Source organism: Pseudorca crassidens, chromosome 19 (genome assembly GCF_039906515.1).
Source record: "Pseudorca crassidens isolate mPseCra1 chromosome 19, mPseCra1.hap1, whole genome shotgun sequence".
Taxonomy (NCBI): Eukaryota; Metazoa; Chordata; class Mammalia; order Artiodactyla; family Delphinidae; genus Pseudorca; species Pseudorca crassidens.
In genome coordinates, this window is record NC_090314.1 from 40,223,553 (window position 1) to 40,240,139 (window position 16,587).

At 52.3% G+C, this 16,587-nt stretch overlaps 1 long non-coding RNA gene across 5 annotated transcripts; it reads right to left on the minus strand.

Moving 5' to 3' along the window:
* Positions 1 to 5,267: 5,267 nt before the first annotated feature.
* LOC137212687 (uncharacterized) lies at positions 5,268 to 14,709 on the minus strand. 5 transcript variants are annotated; one of them, XR_010937584.1, is made up of 6 exons: positions 14,488 to 14,709; positions 12,851 to 12,966; positions 12,203 to 12,303; positions 10,422 to 10,493; positions 9,843 to 9,946; positions 5,268 to 8,948 (listed from the first exon to the last, which is right to left on the minus strand). It is a non-coding gene; the product is annotated as an uncharacterized lncRNA (long non-coding RNA). The 5 variants fall into 5 exon arrangements; XR_010937582.1 differs by lacking the exon at positions 14,488 to 14,709 and adding an exon at positions 9,286 to 9,366 and having other exon boundaries at positions 12,851 to 13,484; XR_010937583.1 differs by lacking the exon at positions 12,851 to 12,966 and having other exon boundaries at positions 14,488 to 14,689.
* Positions 14,710 to 16,587: the final 1,878 nt, after the last annotated feature.

Below are 16,587 nucleotides of genomic sequence, written 5' to 3' on the forward strand. Positions count from 1 at the left end.
GTGGGATGGGGGAGAGCAACCAGCCAGGCTGGGCTTGGGCTCTGGTAGGGGAAGTGTGGGTCCTGTGGGAGAACCCTGATGGGGGCAGGTACCCAAGGTGAGTCTGGGCAGGATGAGGCGTCCGAGACACATAAGGGGGAGTAGGAGTGAGACAGTAGGTGGAGGGGAGGATGCTCCAGGCAGAGAAGGAGTGGCCAGCACCAAGGCCTCCAAGCACCTCAGTGCCTCCGAAGCCCTGTAAGGGCATCAGAGTTAAAGGGCTCCTGCCCCCTGGGGTGGGTGCGGGCAGCTTGCCGGAGGGCCGGCCTGGAGGGCGGCGGGCGCCCATTTCAGAACTGTACGCCAAAGAAAGGGGGCCTGGGGTCAGGCAGGAAAAGCCCGGGATGTTAGACCCCGAGAAAAACGGGTCTGGGTAAGTGACTGAGGATAGTGACCGGCCGGGGAGGGGCGCACGTGGCGGAGGCGGGAGACGTCTACGTGGGAGAGTCACTCTGGAAGAGTTGGCGGCGGGGGTGGGGGCTGACGGGGCTGGACTCGCGCAGAGCCCGACGCACTCGGCCCGGGGCCCAGGAAGGCGGCTCGGGGCTGGGGTCCTGCCCAGGCGAGGGTGCCACTGCGCCTGGGGCAGAGCGGGGTGGAAGGAGCCTGCACGAGTTCGGAAGGCCACTCCGGCCTTTTGGGGAAGCGGTGGACGTGGGCAGAGAGAGCAGTAGGGAGGCTGCTGCAGGGCTCCGCAGAGGTGGCGAGGCAGGCAAAGAGCCGGCGGCTCGAATCTGAGCCATGGATGGAGAGATTTTAGAGCGGGGAGAACTCCGAGCCCAGTGCGATGGCCGTTTGTGGTGGGGGTTAAAAGCCCCCTGGCTGTCGGATTTTAGTTTGAGGCAGATGTTGCCACTCCCTGGCGATGAGACAGAGGGCAAGTTACTTACCCTCTCTGTATCTCAGTTTTCTCATCTGTAAAGTGGAGCTAATGATATAGCTCACATGGTATATTTCACAGGGCCGTTGTGAAGACTGAGGCAATGTGGGCGCAGGGGCCTGGTATTCAGTAAGTCCCAAGTAAACTGTAGCGGTTATTATTCTGTAGTTTAGGCTGTTTTGCAAACATTTAATTGTGAAGGAAAGAGCCTTTCGGAGGGGCATAAAAGATCTTGGGTTCTGGTCCTAGACGCTCCCTCACAAGCTGGGTGGCTTTGGAGAGAAGTTCCCTGGGCTTCTAGGTCCTGTCCCTATTATGGGAACACTAATAACTCCCACACCGGACTTGGGGTAGAGCAGATGGGACAGTGTGTGAGCAGGATCTGTGATCCACTGGGAGAGGCTGCGCTGGAGGGTCAGTCCAGCTGGCACAGGGGCTTCCGCTGGACAGGCAGGGCTGCGAGATCTTAGCCCCTGCCCCCCACCATGGATTCCCTTTAGGGATTTCTTTATCTGCTGTGGAATGCAGCCATGTTAGGCCATAGGGAAAAATGTTTCTCACACTCTTAGTATCAGCAATCCCTTAATGGGTCTTGTGCTCACACACCAACCTCCAAGTTGAAGCAAATTTTAAAAGAACATTGTATTTCTAAAATAATACAAAATGTAACTTTGCAAAAGTAACATGAAGGATAGGACTTCCCTGGTGGCTCAGTGGTTAAGAATCCACCTTGCAGGGGACACAGGTTTGAGCCGGGAAGATCCCATGTGCCGCGAGGCAACTAAGCCCGTGAGCCACAACTACTGGGCCTGCGCTCTAGAGCCCCCTGTGTCACAACGACTGAAGCCCGCACGCCTAGAGCCCGTGCTCCACAACAAAGAGAAGCCACCTCAATGAGAAGCCCGTGCACTGCAACGAAGTGTACCCACTGCTCACCGTTACTAGAGAAAAGCCCGTGTGCAGCAGCAAAGACCCAACGCAGCCAAAATTAAATAAATAAATAAATTTATTTTTTTTAAAAAGGTAATATGAAGGATAAATGTTTCTTATCAGTGAGAGAGGATACTGTCTGAAAATTTCCACCAGTGTATCTATGCTCTGTGTGACAATAAGGTGGCATGAGTTCTCACATCCTGTCAATTTCTTTTCTTACTCTTTATTTGTACTAAATTAGAAAATCCTAAACCACAATTATAGGTCATTAGAAATGGCAGCAAATGTTTGGTGGCTGTCAGATGGTTGTGGATTCAAACCAAACAAGAATCTGTAAATCACAGAGCTGTTTCTCCCTGAAGACTGTTTTCCACTCTCTTGGACACTAGGTCAACAGGTACAAAGTTTCCAGAAGTTAGAAGACAAGACTATATCACCTTGAGAAAGACAGAGGCTGACAAATGGAGCCATAATCCTCTCTTTGGTTGAATTTGACTCTGGAAAGAATTCTTTAAATTCTGATGTAATATTTGGATGTGGTTTTTAAATAATCTTAATAATATGTCACTGATTCCTTTCTCCTGCTCAGAAACAAAAATCACCAAGTGTTAAGAAAGAATCAGACTCTCATAATGGAGCAGTCACAATGCAGTTTTGTTTTAAGAAATTCTGTTAACTTGATACTCATCAGTGAATGTAATAATTTGGTGATTTCTGGGCAATACAGATGTTGAACATACTGCCATCTGAGCAGGACATATAAGATCTTAGAAGTGGTCTCGAGTGGCATTATCAATGCCGTGAAAAATGGCTTTATCTCATCATTCTTTTCAAAACTCCTTGTGGGAACCCTTTCCTTCCACAGCTAGACTATCTTAGGGTGGAAAAGTGGGCTCTGGAACTTGCCGTCCTTGTCTTTGCATAGGATGCTGAGAAGTATTCTCAGTGAACGAGATTGGATCATAGTCACAATTTTTAGTATTTCCCTCAACTCTATATTGGGTAGGACAGAGATCCAGAATAATAGTAATTTAAACAGGACAGCAATTTATTTCTTTTCCATCTAAAAGTCCAGAGACAAGTAGTCCAGTGCTAGGAAGGTGGTTCTTCTGTATTAGCTTGTCCAGAAACCCAGGCTCTTTCTGTCTTGCTGTTCTGCTACCTTAAGACTTGCCCTCATCTGCATGCTCCAGGCTGGCTCACCAAGACATGAGGTTCCAGGCAGTAGATGGAGGAAAGTGGGTGGAAATGTATGTCCCTATAAGGACCTGAAAGTCACACTTCAGCTCACATCCCTTTGGCCAGACATTGTTGCATGACCACGTCTAGCTGAAAGAAAGGATGGGAAATGTAGTTTTTATTCTGAGGGGTCATGTATCCAGCTAAAAATTGGGAATACAATTACTGTGAGAGAGAAGGGGAAAGGGATATTGGGGGCAATAGCTGGCATTGCCAAAATGCTGGTGAAAGTTCAGGAAACAGATAGGAATTGGCTTTCAAGAACAACTTCTTTCATCCTTGGAGGAATGCCTTTCCTGATGCTCCCTCAGTGGTGATTGCCAAACAATCCTTTCAATGCATATCACGCTTCACAATATGATCACTTGAACTTCCCTGGTGGCGCAGTGGTTAAGAATCCGCCTGCCAATGCAGAGGACACGGGTTCGAGCCCTGGTCTGGGAAGATCCCACATGCTGCGGAGCAACTAAGTCCGTGCGCCACAGCTACTGAAGCCCATGTGCCTAGAGCCCATGCTCCGCAACAAGAGAAGCCACTGCAATGAAAAGCCCACGCACCGCAACGAAGAGTAGCCCCTGCTCGCCGTGGCTAGCAAAAGCCCACGTGCAGTGACGAAGGCCCAAAGAACCAAAATTAAATAAATAAATATTTTTTAAAAAAATGATCACTTAAGCAAGGAATCTTTTTTTCCTGAAGCATGGGCTTTAAGTGATAAAGCTAAAAGTTATCAAATGCTTTTCTCTGATATATGAACTACACATATGCTAAGAGTGTTTGGACTCTGCACATCATTGATTTTAACCAACTTCACACACATGGGTCACCTCTCTTTTGAAAAGAGAGATGAGATAAAGCTATTTCTTCAAGTCATTGGTTATGCCGCTTGAGACCAGTTCTAAGATCTCAAGCAGCTTGTTTAGATGCCAATATGTTCACTACCTGTGATAGTCCAAACCTAAACTCAGGAGACCAAAAATTTACGATTTTATTGAAGAGTATAAGATAGAAGGACTGGGCTTCCCTGGTGGCACAGTGGTTAAGAATCCACCTGCTGATGCAGGGGACACGGGTTCGAGCCCTGGTCCGGGAAGATCCCACATGCCACGGAGCAACTAAGCCCGTGTGTCATAACTACTGAGCCTGCGCTCTAGAGCCCGCGAGCCGCAACTACTGAAGCCCACACGCCTACAGCCTGAGCTCTGCAGCCAGAGAAGCCACAATGAGAAGCCCGTGCACTGCAACGAAGAGTAGCCCCTGCTCACCGCAACTAGAGAAAGCTGCGTGCAGCAACAAAGACCCAGTGCAGCCAAAAATAAATAATAAAATAAATGAATAAATTTATTTTAAAAAATAGAGGGATTTATTAAAACCAAACTGTTTTCTCATAATGCATGCCATTGATACTATGTGATGCCCAACACTGCCATTTGATGAAGGAAATTTGCCAAAAGCTAGCTCTGCATGCTCCCTGAGAAAAATGTGTCTCATTAATAACACAGCTGTTTTACAAGCTTCTCAGATAGTGTTACTTGTATCTGTGTTTTACTAAGAGGAATGCAATTTTGAATGCTGCCTACGTAGTTTTGTTTTTCTTCCTGCCTTTAGTGGGGGAAAAAATCCATCAGTTTTGTCCTGGAAAGCTTATTTTACTTCTGCTCCGGAAAAAAAAAAAAAAAAAGAAGGCTCTAATGGTTTACCAGAAAGGTCACTGTGCTTTGTTTGAAAATGATGTGAAAGGCTTCGTGGCTTTATGCCACTATTTGACAAAGTTTCATAACACACAACACGCTGGGGATTACGATGGGACAGATAGCCAGTCCAATGGAGTCCAGTGTTGGTAATTCAACATCATACTAGTTACACTTTTCTTTCTCAGTTGCTTGTGTGAAATCATCATACATGTCTGAGTTCTTAGAGATTTACATTTTTTTTGGAACCAGAATCTTCACTATTTACTTTTGTAACCCTGTTCTCAGTTGTAGTATTTGGGTTACTATTTTCATCACTTTTCTTCAGGTTTAATAAGCCACTTTTTTTTTTTACATCTTTATTGGAGTATAATTGCTTTACAATGGTGTGTTAGTTTCTGCTTTATAACAAAGTGAATCAGTTATACATATACATATGTTCCCATATCTCCTCCCTCTTGCGTCTCCCTCCCTCCCACCCTCCCTATCCCACCCCTCTAGGTGGACACAAAGCACCGAGTTGATCTCCCTGTGCTATGTGACTGAATAAGCCACTTTTGAACCGCTAACTTATTTGAGTTGAGGACACTACACATCACAAATTCATAACCAAAAACCCATAAAGGGTATTAAAAACATATTGCCTGAGACAAACTGCCAAGATTGATCAACCAAATTCAAACCTTGTATCGTGTACCATGTTGAAGAATGTGACAGTTACTAAGAACATAATGGGGTTGCAGTGAAAATCTTAATTTTGCAATTCAAATTTATGAGTAAAATAATTCCATCCTTTCTTCCTTGGAGACCTCCAACACCTATGGACCACTGATGGGGAAAACACAGGTTATATCCTCAAGGAACCCCAATCTTGTGGAGAGACACAGTCCCTGTCCTCAGGGAGCCCTAAGTCTGAACAAGGAGACGTACTCCTACCTTTAATGGGAGGGATACTGCTTTCTCCCCCAGGGAGAAGAGGGAGGCAGGCCACATCTTAGACATGCAGACTGGTGATATCAAGACTGGTCTTCGGACAATGGACAGGAAGAGCCTAGAAGGCTTGAGAAAAAGAGGACTGTGGTCCTTTGCAGAGAGAAGACCACTAAGAAGGGTCCTGGGACAGAGCTGATGGAAGTGGGCCCGGCTCAGACATGGATGTCCACTCTGATGATGGGTGCCCAAGTCCCTTATCCATTGTCTCCACAGCGGCTGATAGCAGCTGACAAGCAGTGAAGGGACAGGGAAAGACAGGAGACAGAAAGATACACACAGAGAGACGGATGTGGAGAGAATCAGCCAGAGATGCCAGGAGAAGGCCTGAGCTAGAGAGATACAGAATAGATAGAAGCAGAGACGTCCCTACCCTCGGCCCTGCCCCCTCCCCGAGCCCCGGCGCCCCGCTGGCCTACTCCATTTCCATCTTCCTGTCTCTGAGCTCCCATCCAGGCTTTGGCATCACCTCACTAGGTGTCAGATGCAAACCAGGACCAAGATTCACATGTCCTAGGTCACTGCAGGGGACGCTGTCTGGGAAGGAAGGAGAGCGAGAGTGGCCATAGCCCCCATCTACCATGTAGTACTGGCAGGAGCAGGTGGGTGAGGCCAGGCGGACCTGGACTTTGTTCACCTCTGTGTGCCTAGGGCCTGGCACAGTGCTGGGCCCAACAGGTCTCTCAGTAGTGGCTGCTGACTGACTGAATGGGTAGTACCCAGTCAGTATAGAGGATGGGCTATAGCATAGTGCTGAGAGCCTGGATTCAAATCTCTTCTGCAACTGCCTACCTGTGTGACCCTCAGCAAGTTACTTGACCTCTCTGAGCCTCAGTTTCCTCATCTGTAAATGAGGATAAGGATGTTAACAGAACCTACATCATAGGATTGTTGGAGGCATTCAGTGAGCTACTATCTGGCGTACAGAAAATGCCAGGTAACTCTTAGCCTGTATCATGGGGGTGCATCATGGGTAGCATTTTTCTGTGTCTATTACATGCACGTGTGTGTGCTCGGTGGGGATGTGGTGTGTTTGGGGGGTTGCTTCTGGGCTGGGGGACAGTGTGGGAGGCGGGTAGTGTAGTGCGATGCGAAGAGGGTTAACTCTGTGGCCAGAGTCACAGCTTCCCCACTTCCTCGCTGGGGGGTCCCCAGCAAGGGGCTTCCCCTCACCTACAGGATGGGTATAAAACCTTCCTTGGGGGGTTGTCAGGGCCTCTTGAGACACGACTGAGGACTGTAATTCTTCCCGGTGTTGTACGTGGTCTAGTGGCTGTGTTGATTTGCAAGTAAGGGACACGGAAGGTGACAAAAAGAAGACTGATCAGGCTGTTGGAGCACGTGGGTCCCTCTGAGCTTTAGGAAGGGGGTTTGGGGCAATGCCTCGACCCTTCTGGGTCTCAGGTCCTCCATCTTAATAGAGGTATTAAGACTGACCTCCCAGAGCTGTTGTGAGGGTTAGATGGGATGACGTGTGCGGTGCTGTCAGCTCACAATAGTTCCTCGGCAGAGGGAGGGAGATGGCATCTCTAGAGTCCTTTCCAGCTGGTGCCTGTGGTCCATTTCCAGCCATGTGATGCTATGATTTTTAGCCTACATGCACACAGATGAAGTATATGTGTTTGTGCAAATAGCCACTTCTTCACACTGTGGGGAGTGCCCCTTGGCATCCATCCTGGGTCTCTAGGACCTGTCGAGAAGAGTGGTTAAGCCAGTGAGCTCTGGAGCCAGGCTGCCTTAGTCTGAATCCCAGCTCAGCCACGTCCTGGCTTTGTGACTTCAGGCAACTGACTTAGCCTCTCTGTGCCTCTCTTTCCTCTCCTGAAATTGGAGACAATCATAGCACTCACCTCCGAGGGTTTTGTGAGCAGAACATTAGTTCAAACGTGCGCTTATGGCGTAGCCTGGGACAGACTCTGCTGTTATTCCCAAGTCGAGCTGGGCCTGAGGGCTGTGCTCTGCTGCACGATTCCCACGCCTTTCCCGGCCAACAGATAGCTCATCCCCTGGAACAGTCCTTTCCAAGCTCTGACCAGTCTCCCTCAGGCAGGAGTTCCTAGAAGGGTGCAACCTGGGGCAACATGGCCAGTGCAAGCTGCGAAAATAATCACGCTTCCAGGGAGGCCCCAGGAGGGACAGACATTTTGGAAAGTGAATGTTTATGAAGTTCAGCTCCGGGGCGGCAGAGGGGGGGGCGCGGCGCAGGGCGGGAGAAGAAGGAGCCTCTCTCCACTCCTCTCCCTTCTCATCCCCCCTCCCACGGAACCTCAGAACAGCCAAGGGACCTGAGGGGGTGGTGGGAGTGGTCTTTGGCAGGGTCAGAGGTCTGACATTCTGAGGTTCAAATCTCATATCTCACTGCTCCTTCCTGCCCTTGCCCTGCCAGTGACATCAGGAGGAGAGAGTGCAAAGGGGCAGGAAGGCCAGGGCGGTGTGATGGGAGTGAGGGAAGAAAGCGGCTGTCAGAGATGCAGGGGACTGCTGCGCCCAAAGTAAGCAGGAGGCCATGTGCACGTGCAAAGGGGAGTGTATCTGAGTGTGTGAATGGGTGTGTGTGAGAGAGAGCCACGTGAGTTGGTGGGTACAGGTGAGTGCATGTGTGAGTGTCTGACTGGGAAGAGAACCGTAGACCAACCTCACCAGCAGGGACTTTTTCAGTCCAGACTCCGATTTTACAGATGAGAAAACTGAGACTCAGCGGTGGGAAGCGAAAAAAGGCCCAAAGTCACTAGGCAAGTCCAGTCCTAGAGCCTGGTCTCTAGACAACAAATCCAGGGCTGAGAGGGAGATGGAGGAAGGTGGGGGGCAGCAGACACATTCGAAAGGAGAGGATTGGAAACTTTTCTAACTCCAGCCCTTCCCCTCCAGCTCCTCTCCACCCCCAGTTGTTTCTTCAGGCTGGAGAAGGAGGCAAGACAGGGCTGCCCAGGAGAAGAAGGAGGGGAGGAGGGGGCCGGAGGCAGCTTTGCAGGGTGCGGGCGCCGTGTGGGAAGGGTCCAGGCGCCGGCCCCCTCCTTTCCTGCAGACGCGGACTCCCCAGCTCAGCCGGGCCCTGTCGTCCTTGGGGCCCTCGGCAGCGGCCGCGGCCTCTCTTGCTCTCTTGCCAGACCCAGCCTCCAATGTGGGGAGGGCCTTCCAGAGGGAGCTTGGGGGGCTTCCCAGCTTGGCAAAGCGGAGCCCTAAAATGGAGGAGAGGATTAGCCTAAGCCCACCAAAGTCCTGGCCTTTCCCTACCTGCCCCTCCTGTTTCCCCACCTGGGAAATGGGAGAAAGGACAAGAAATTCGATCTGTGTGTGATGTGTGAGGTGGCGTCTGGGGGAGCCCTTTAAGCCTCTCCTCCCAGCACTGGCGAAGCAGGGCCTCACTGCTGTCTTGCACAGGGCCTCCCTCCCCCTCCTCCAGAGCCCCCTGCCTGGGAGGGGCTCCCTCTGCCCTTCGTTTGGGGGAGGATGGGAAAAAGGGTCCACGCCGGCGAGGAGATGCTACAGCCAGAGCAGGCACTCCCGATGACTCACAGGCCCGGAACGCCTTGGGGAGAGGCAGCCGCAGCGGGACAGCCCCCTGCTCAGCTGGGGCAGCTGGAGAGGACCCAGGACCTGGGGGGCGGGGAGGCGAGGGGAAGGCGGGAGGTCAAGAGGCAGAGCCCCGGAGAGGCTGCAGCCTGGAGCCAGGATTGAAGGAAAGGTCACTGAGAGGTGCCTGAGGGAAGGGAGACAAGGTGCCTCTCCACTGCCATCCTGGCCATAAATCCCACTCTCTCCAAGCAGGAGCGATGAAGGCTCTACAGAACAGAAGACACCCCCGCCCGGCCTTCAGGAAACTCCCTTTCTCGAGAACCGTCTGAGAAGAGGAGCATGTCCTGCGCCATCCCTTCCTGGGTCTGAGAATGATGCCTCCAGTCCTGAGGAAGCAGGGGGTGGCTTCAGTGGCCTCCCTTGCTTCTTGCCCACTCCAGCTTGCTTCACCGTCATGCCCCCCTCCAATTACGGGCCTCTTGTTTGGGAGGGGAAACTGAGGCCCAGAGTGGTCTGGGGACACAGGGAACACCACTGCTTCCCCAGGTCTGCCTGACCTGGCAGAGTTCTGGGCTCAAGGGGCCTGTGTCCTTCTGCTCTTCCTCTCCCCGGCAGAAGATGCAGCTGAAGACTTCAGTCTACGTGGCAGGCAGAGGGGGGCCTGCGAGGGAGAGGAGCTGGGAATGAGGTCAGCGGGTTGGACAGGCCAGGCCGTGGCTGTGAAGGCATCTGGGCTGCAGCAGTCTGGAAGGTAGGGGCCTCTGGGCCAGGCCACTCCCAGACCCAACCCGCCGTCCACCCGCCCACCATAGCCTCTTTCCCGTCTGCTGCTCCTCCCCTCTCTGCAGCCCACACTCCGCCCAGGCCAGATGGTTCACATCAAGCATCTTCCATGTGGCAGTTCCACCCTGCCCACCATGCTCCCTTCCCCCTCTAGCCACATGGCTCTGTGTAGAGTTGGGGAGCAACTCTCTTGCCCTGCCCCCCCACTCCAGGTCTGGGTGGGATCCCTGTATCATATCCCTGTATCATGTTAACCTACCCCCCAACCCCAGCTGCTTCCCTGGCCCCTCCAGCTCCTGCCCCCCATGCTTCCCCCCCCCCACCGCCTTCTTGAAGTACAGCAGAGATCTTACCTCTAATCCCTGAATCTTAGCTGTGTGACTTTAAGTAAGTCACTTCCCTTCTCTGGGCCTTGGTTTTCTCCTCTGTGCAAAGAAGGGAGGACAGGGCAGAATAAGCTCAAAGCTTCCTTCCAACTGACATCTATTGTTCTATGATATTCCCACCTTGAAACTATAAAGTTCTGGATCTAGTGGAAGTTGAACACCAACTTTGGAGGGGTCATCTGGTCTACCTCTTTGCCTGTGCCCAAGCCGTATTTTCTTGTTGAGCTGAGATCCACGAATCTCACTCACTTACCTTGTACCTCCTCCTCCTCCCACGGGCCCCAGCCTTCTAACTTGAGTTCGTCTGCTGTCAAGGTGTAGGTTCTCTGGACAAGTCCTTGGCAAAAGGCTCACTACCATACCTTACTCAAAAGCAGTACCTGGCTCTCTATGGCCACCAAATTGATTATGAATTTCTCTCCTTGAATTCCAAGCCTCTAGAAGTTGGCCGCAGCCCATCTCTTATAGCCTTCTCTTCCACATCTCCTCTGCCCCAGGTGCGTTCTCTCTGTCTCTGTATGTGTGTGTGTGTGTGTCAGCCTTCCCAGGTTTGGGGATGCCTCCCCTCCCATTCCAACCTTGCATTTCAAACCCTCCCAGGCCCAGCTCAAAAGCACACACTCCTCCAGAAAACCTCCCTTGTCTCCCATTGGCATCCTCGTCCTCCCTTGCAGCTCTCTGGAGGCTTCCACTTACCTTGCTGGATAAGGAGGTCTTATTACTACCCTATTTCACAGATTGGGAAATGAGGTTTAGAGAAATGAGGTGACTTACTCAAAATCACACAGCCAGTGCTGCCTCGGGTGAGAGGCATTTTGGGGTTTATTTTATTCCCCTTCCTGACTCTGCACCCTCTGAGGGCAGAAGTTGTCCCAGAGCTCTCCCCAGTGCAAGGCTGGCCCCAGGAGGTCTGCAGTAACCATTCACTGAATAGAATTGACTAGAATGTCTGCAATAGGCGCCAATCTCAGGATCTTCTTCCCTAAACAGGGTCCCTGTCCGGCCTCCTCTCCTCCAGGATACCATACCATTCAGTCTCTCTGGTCAGAAGAACAGGAGTCATCCCTGCTCTTCACCTCCACACTCCCTCATCCAATCTAATCCCAATGCCTATAAATTCTGCCTCCCAAACCCCTCTTGAATCCACCCCCTTCTCTATCTTTATCCTCTTCCACCTGGTCCGGACTCTCATCACCTCTTACCTGGGCACCTGCAGTAGCCACTTGCCATCACAGCCATCTTTCAGTACCTGCTCCCCTGAGTGACCATGATGACCTCTGACAAATGCAGACCTGATTGTGAGCCTCCCTGCTTCAGACCCTCTGTGGGGCCCAAAGCTGTAAGGACAGAGACTAAAACTCCTGATACGGCTTCCTTGGCCTGCCTGGCCTTTGCTTCCTGTGCTCCAGCCACACTGTCCTTCTCTGGATTTTGTTAGCATCTAGAACTCGCCATGCTCCCTCCTGCCTGAGATGCCTGACACTCAGAGCTCTGTGTTCCTTTCCTTCCTAACCTTTACAGTTGCAAGTACATGTTTATTTACATGACTTCATTCATGTCTGTCTCTACTAGACATAAGCTCCATGAGAACAGGCACTGAGTGCCCAGTGCCTAGCAAAGTGCCTGGCATATAAGGATGCTGAACGAATGATTCTGGATCCTTCCTGTGTCCAAGCCAGACTCTGTCCAAAGGGCTGCTCTGCCCAGAACTGGTGCAACTGAGCAAAGTGGGATCCACCCCTGCTCACCTTCCCATCCAGGAAACTCCAGAATCCCAGGTTTGCCCAGAGGAAGAACTGGTGGCTGATGTAGACGAGGAAAGACACCAGATATCTGTGGCTGAGGATTTCTTGTGGGAAGATGGGAGTGAGGTGAAGTCAGATTAGGATTTGGACAGGTGCCTCTGGCCCACACAGGCTGCCCCTTCATTCTTCTTTTTTTTTTTTTTTTTTCAAATCCAAGGGTCAAAGAAACCTTTGCATCTGGCCCCTGAACACTTCAACCAGACAGCCGGTGGTGATGCAAGCCTTACCCCACCTTGATCCCCCCTCTCCTAGACTGCTGAAGCTCTCTCCTCTGGTGGAGTGCATGCACGCAGGAGACAGCCACCACCCGCCAGGAATGGATGGAGCACCAGAGATGCCAGAAGAGAATGAGAGAAAAAAGAGGGAGGGAGAAGGAGTGTGTGGTAGAGGGGTGGACCAATGGGACAGAGGCAGAGGAGAGGAAGAAAAGAACTAAGAAAAAGAAGAAACATATGTGAAGAGGAAAAAGGTTAAAAGGTGGGGGGAGATAAAGGAATAGAAAAAAGAAAAGAAGCAGGGGATGGGATAAAACGAGGGCAGAAGTGAACCAAGCCAGACAGGGGAAAATAACAATTCAATTGATTCACTCACTCAGCCTTTAACAAGAATTGACTCAGCCTTCAGACACTGCAAATGGGTCCAGTGATCTGATGATGACCTTGACAGGTCCCTGCCTGGGGAGCTCACACGTCAGCAGGAAAGATGGGCTTTGTGATCACAAGAGTGGACACTAGGACTGTGGCCCCCAAGCCTGACGACATCCCCATCCAGCACATTATTCTCAGTTGGGACCTGGCTGCAACCTGGTGGGGCTGGAGTGGGCCTGGGGAGTCCTAACGCCACCTAAGGACCATGGCCCATCCCTTCTCTCCCAGCTTGTCCCAGCTCCTTCCCTGGCTCCTCTGCCCCAGTTCCCCCCTCTTGGCCTGGGAGGTCCTGGAGAACGTGACGGGATCTGCAGGACTAGAAATGAAGCTTTCTCTTTAAGAGCACGGACTGAAGGTTCGCTCTAGAAGAAAATGAAGTGAAGACAGGGATTGGATGTGGACATTTGAGAAGAGGAAGATCGAAAACGTCACCCTGAAAAAGAGCTGCAGAGAGAGAAGCAGAGTCCCGTGAGAAAGAAAGAGGAGGGAGGCCAGGGGCAAAACGACAGACAAGGGTGGGGTGGGGGAATGTAAGAAAAGAAAGAAAAAGAGAAGGAAGGAGGGAGGGAGGATGAGGCATTTTACAAGCTCTCCTCCCCTTCAGAGCTAAACTCCTCCCCTGAGTTGTCTGCACTCTGACCCCATTTCCTGGCCTCCCACTCACTCCTCAGCCAGCTCCAGTCCAGGTTCCTTGTCCATCACTCCACCAAAACAGCTCACACTTAGGGCACCAATCACTGCCATGTTGCTTAATCCAGTGACCATTTTACTCCCTATCATACTAAGTCTCTCTGCAACATATAACTCTCCCTCCTTCTAGAACAATCTTCCCCCTGCATACATGACACCCCCAATCCTCTCCTCCTTGCCCTCCTACTTCTCCCACTCTTGTCCTATCTCCTGTGCAGGCTCCTCCTTCCCTTCCCAACCCTTAAACCCTGAGGGTCCTCAAGGCTCAGTTCTAGCCCTTCATATCTCCTCCCTCCATACTTTCTCGGGAGACAACTCCGTCCACACCATCACCCTATGGAGGCGGGGGTCCCACATTTGTCTCTCCTCTGGACTCCAGACTCAGACACCTAAGGGTTCCCTCCATGTGTCTGACTGGGTGTCTCATAGGCACCTAACACTCAACGCGGACAAACTTAATTCATCATCTTCCCTCTAAACCTGGAAAGGATGAAGAGAGGAAGGGAAATCTCAGGCCAAAGGACTTGGGTTGAGGCTGAGGCATTGAAAGCTGTGCCTGGAATCTAAGGACCAAAAGACCCAGAAAGTGCAAATGCAAAGGAAGAAGAGAGAACCCCCCACTCCTGGGGTCTGTCCCCAGCTCTGCCCGCAGGGGTCCTCATACAAACCGTGCAGGCTCCATGAACGGCGACACGTGGACACCAAGTTCTTCACTGCAGCCTCACTCTTACGCCCCCTCCCCTTCTCTGTCCTCAACCCCTCTCCCAGGGACCCTCTCTCCATCACCAGTCTGGGGCGGAAGAGCATTCTGAAGGGTCAGATCAGGGAAGGAGGGCCACGGAACCTCAGCAGGGGGACCAGAGAGCTGGAAAGGGCTGTCAAACTGCTCACCAGGTACACCAACACCTGGGCTGCCTCTTCTCTTTTACCCCACACCGTGCAGTCCAGACCGGGACTTGAGGGGCTCCGGGGGAGGGGGAGCTGGGGAGCACAGGCGCACTGAGGGAGGGCACTTGGGGAAATTTGGAGAAGGAGCGAACTCAGAGCTCAGCACTTTCTTCCTTCTGGTTTTCTTCTTGAGGAATTTTTTTTCCCTAAGTGCTGATGACTTTACCATTTCTTGGGGGTGGGGGGGAGGAGATTTTGGCTTTTGCTCCCCCCACTCCAAATGCCAGACAAAGTCTTACATTCCACAAGAAGCCAGAGCTTCAGAGTTTCCTAAAGATGAGGTGGCGTCTCCTCCCGCTCCGGCCTCAGCTCCTGCTCTCCTTCCTCCCCCCACAAGTCTCAAGCCCTCAGTTCTGGCCAAGGAGGCCCAGCCAGGCTGGGAGGAGACCCCAAGCACATTCTTCCTCTCACTGTCATGCTGCAGAAATTAAAGACACATCTTGGGGCTGGGCGCCCGCCAAGCGTTTCAAGTCGAAAAGTGGCAGAGGAGGCCCTGGGCCTCAGCTCTATGCCACGTGTAAAAGATGCTTGGAAACCTTCTGCCCACAACTCCTGGGACGGAGGTCTGCAACCGGACATTGGGGTGGTGGCTATCGCACACCATACGCACAAAGCCCACCCCCCAATCCTAGGGGTCCCTAAACATTCTTCAGAACCACAGGCCCACGATGTAGCACGTCCCAATCCACGTCTCTGAGTCTTAATCTCCTTTAAGGTGGTCAAGTGAGCACGGCCTGAACAGGGAGCGTGTGGGGAGGGGGCTGTAGGTGGGAGTACTTCTGGCTGCAGAAACGCAGCAAGCAGGGAGGTGGGCAGGTCACAGCAACCCTCACCTCCAGCCTGTGACTCTCCACCCCAGACAGCCATTCCAAAGGGGTGACCGCGCTGAGGGGCAGGGCTCGCATCCCCCGTTAGGGAGGGGGGGCTCCTTGTCCCTGACCCACACTGGAGGGGGCAGGAACTGCCATCTCAGCCCCTCAGCCCCCAGTCCTGCCCTGCAGTAGCTGGCACCAGACGGGGGCAGATACTGGGCCGCAAGTTGCTGCCACATGGTGGGGATAATTGATGAAGGCCTGTCCCTCCATTGCTGTCTCCAGCCCTGCCTCTCTGGAAACTCTATATTTTCCCTTTAATTATAGCCCCTGCAGTCTCCCTCTGCTGCCCCACCCGCACGGCTCATCCTGGCTGCCCACGGCCAGCCGACGTGGCTCCCTCCCCTTCTGTTCTCTTGGGTTTTTTTTTTCCTTTGCCTTCGTTGCACAAAAGCAGCTGGGGGAGGGCGTGGAGAGGGGCAGGGGGAGGCAATGGAATCTTGGATGGTTTGGGGGAGGCGGGACTCCCCACTTCCACGTTTGCAGCTCTGGAGTGGTGGGGGTGGGGAGCTGCACAGGAGGGACTGGAGTCGATGGGGCTCTGCAAAGGGATCCTCACTGCCTTCTCTTGGGTCCACGTATTTTGGCAGGATCAGCCGCCCGGATAGATTGGGGTTGGGGTCGGGCGCTGTCAGGAGGCTGGGACCTAGAGAAGGGAGGACACTGGCTTCTGGAGGCATCTCCTCCAAATATAGCCTGTTGTTCTTGGGGTCCCCACTGCCTTTCAGGGTGTAGATGATTGTCTCCTGGTTCCAGGGACAAAGAGCAATGCCCTGGGTTTTCAGGAAAGAGGTGAGGCGGTGGGAAACATCCTCTAGAATAAGGTCACTCACCTGCAACCCCATTTCATATCCCCAAGGCAAGTCTCCCCCAGACACCCAAATTCTCCCGTATGTCCCCAACGCTGAGTCCAGGTGCAGACAGAGACAGAGCTTTCTGCAGCCCCCAGAAGGAGAACCCTCGCTCTGGTCAAGTGCTCTCCAGCACAGTTCTCTCCAGTTTGGCTGCGCCGGGTAGAAGGGTCTCTAACCAGGGCCTGGCCACTGGCCATGACAGACCCTAACACAAGACCCTTTTCGAAGTCGCCAGTGACCACAGCCCTCCCCATGCAAACTTACTCCCCCCAGCGTGGAAGAGTTTTAGCGATTTCTCACCACAACCCTGCTGCCCC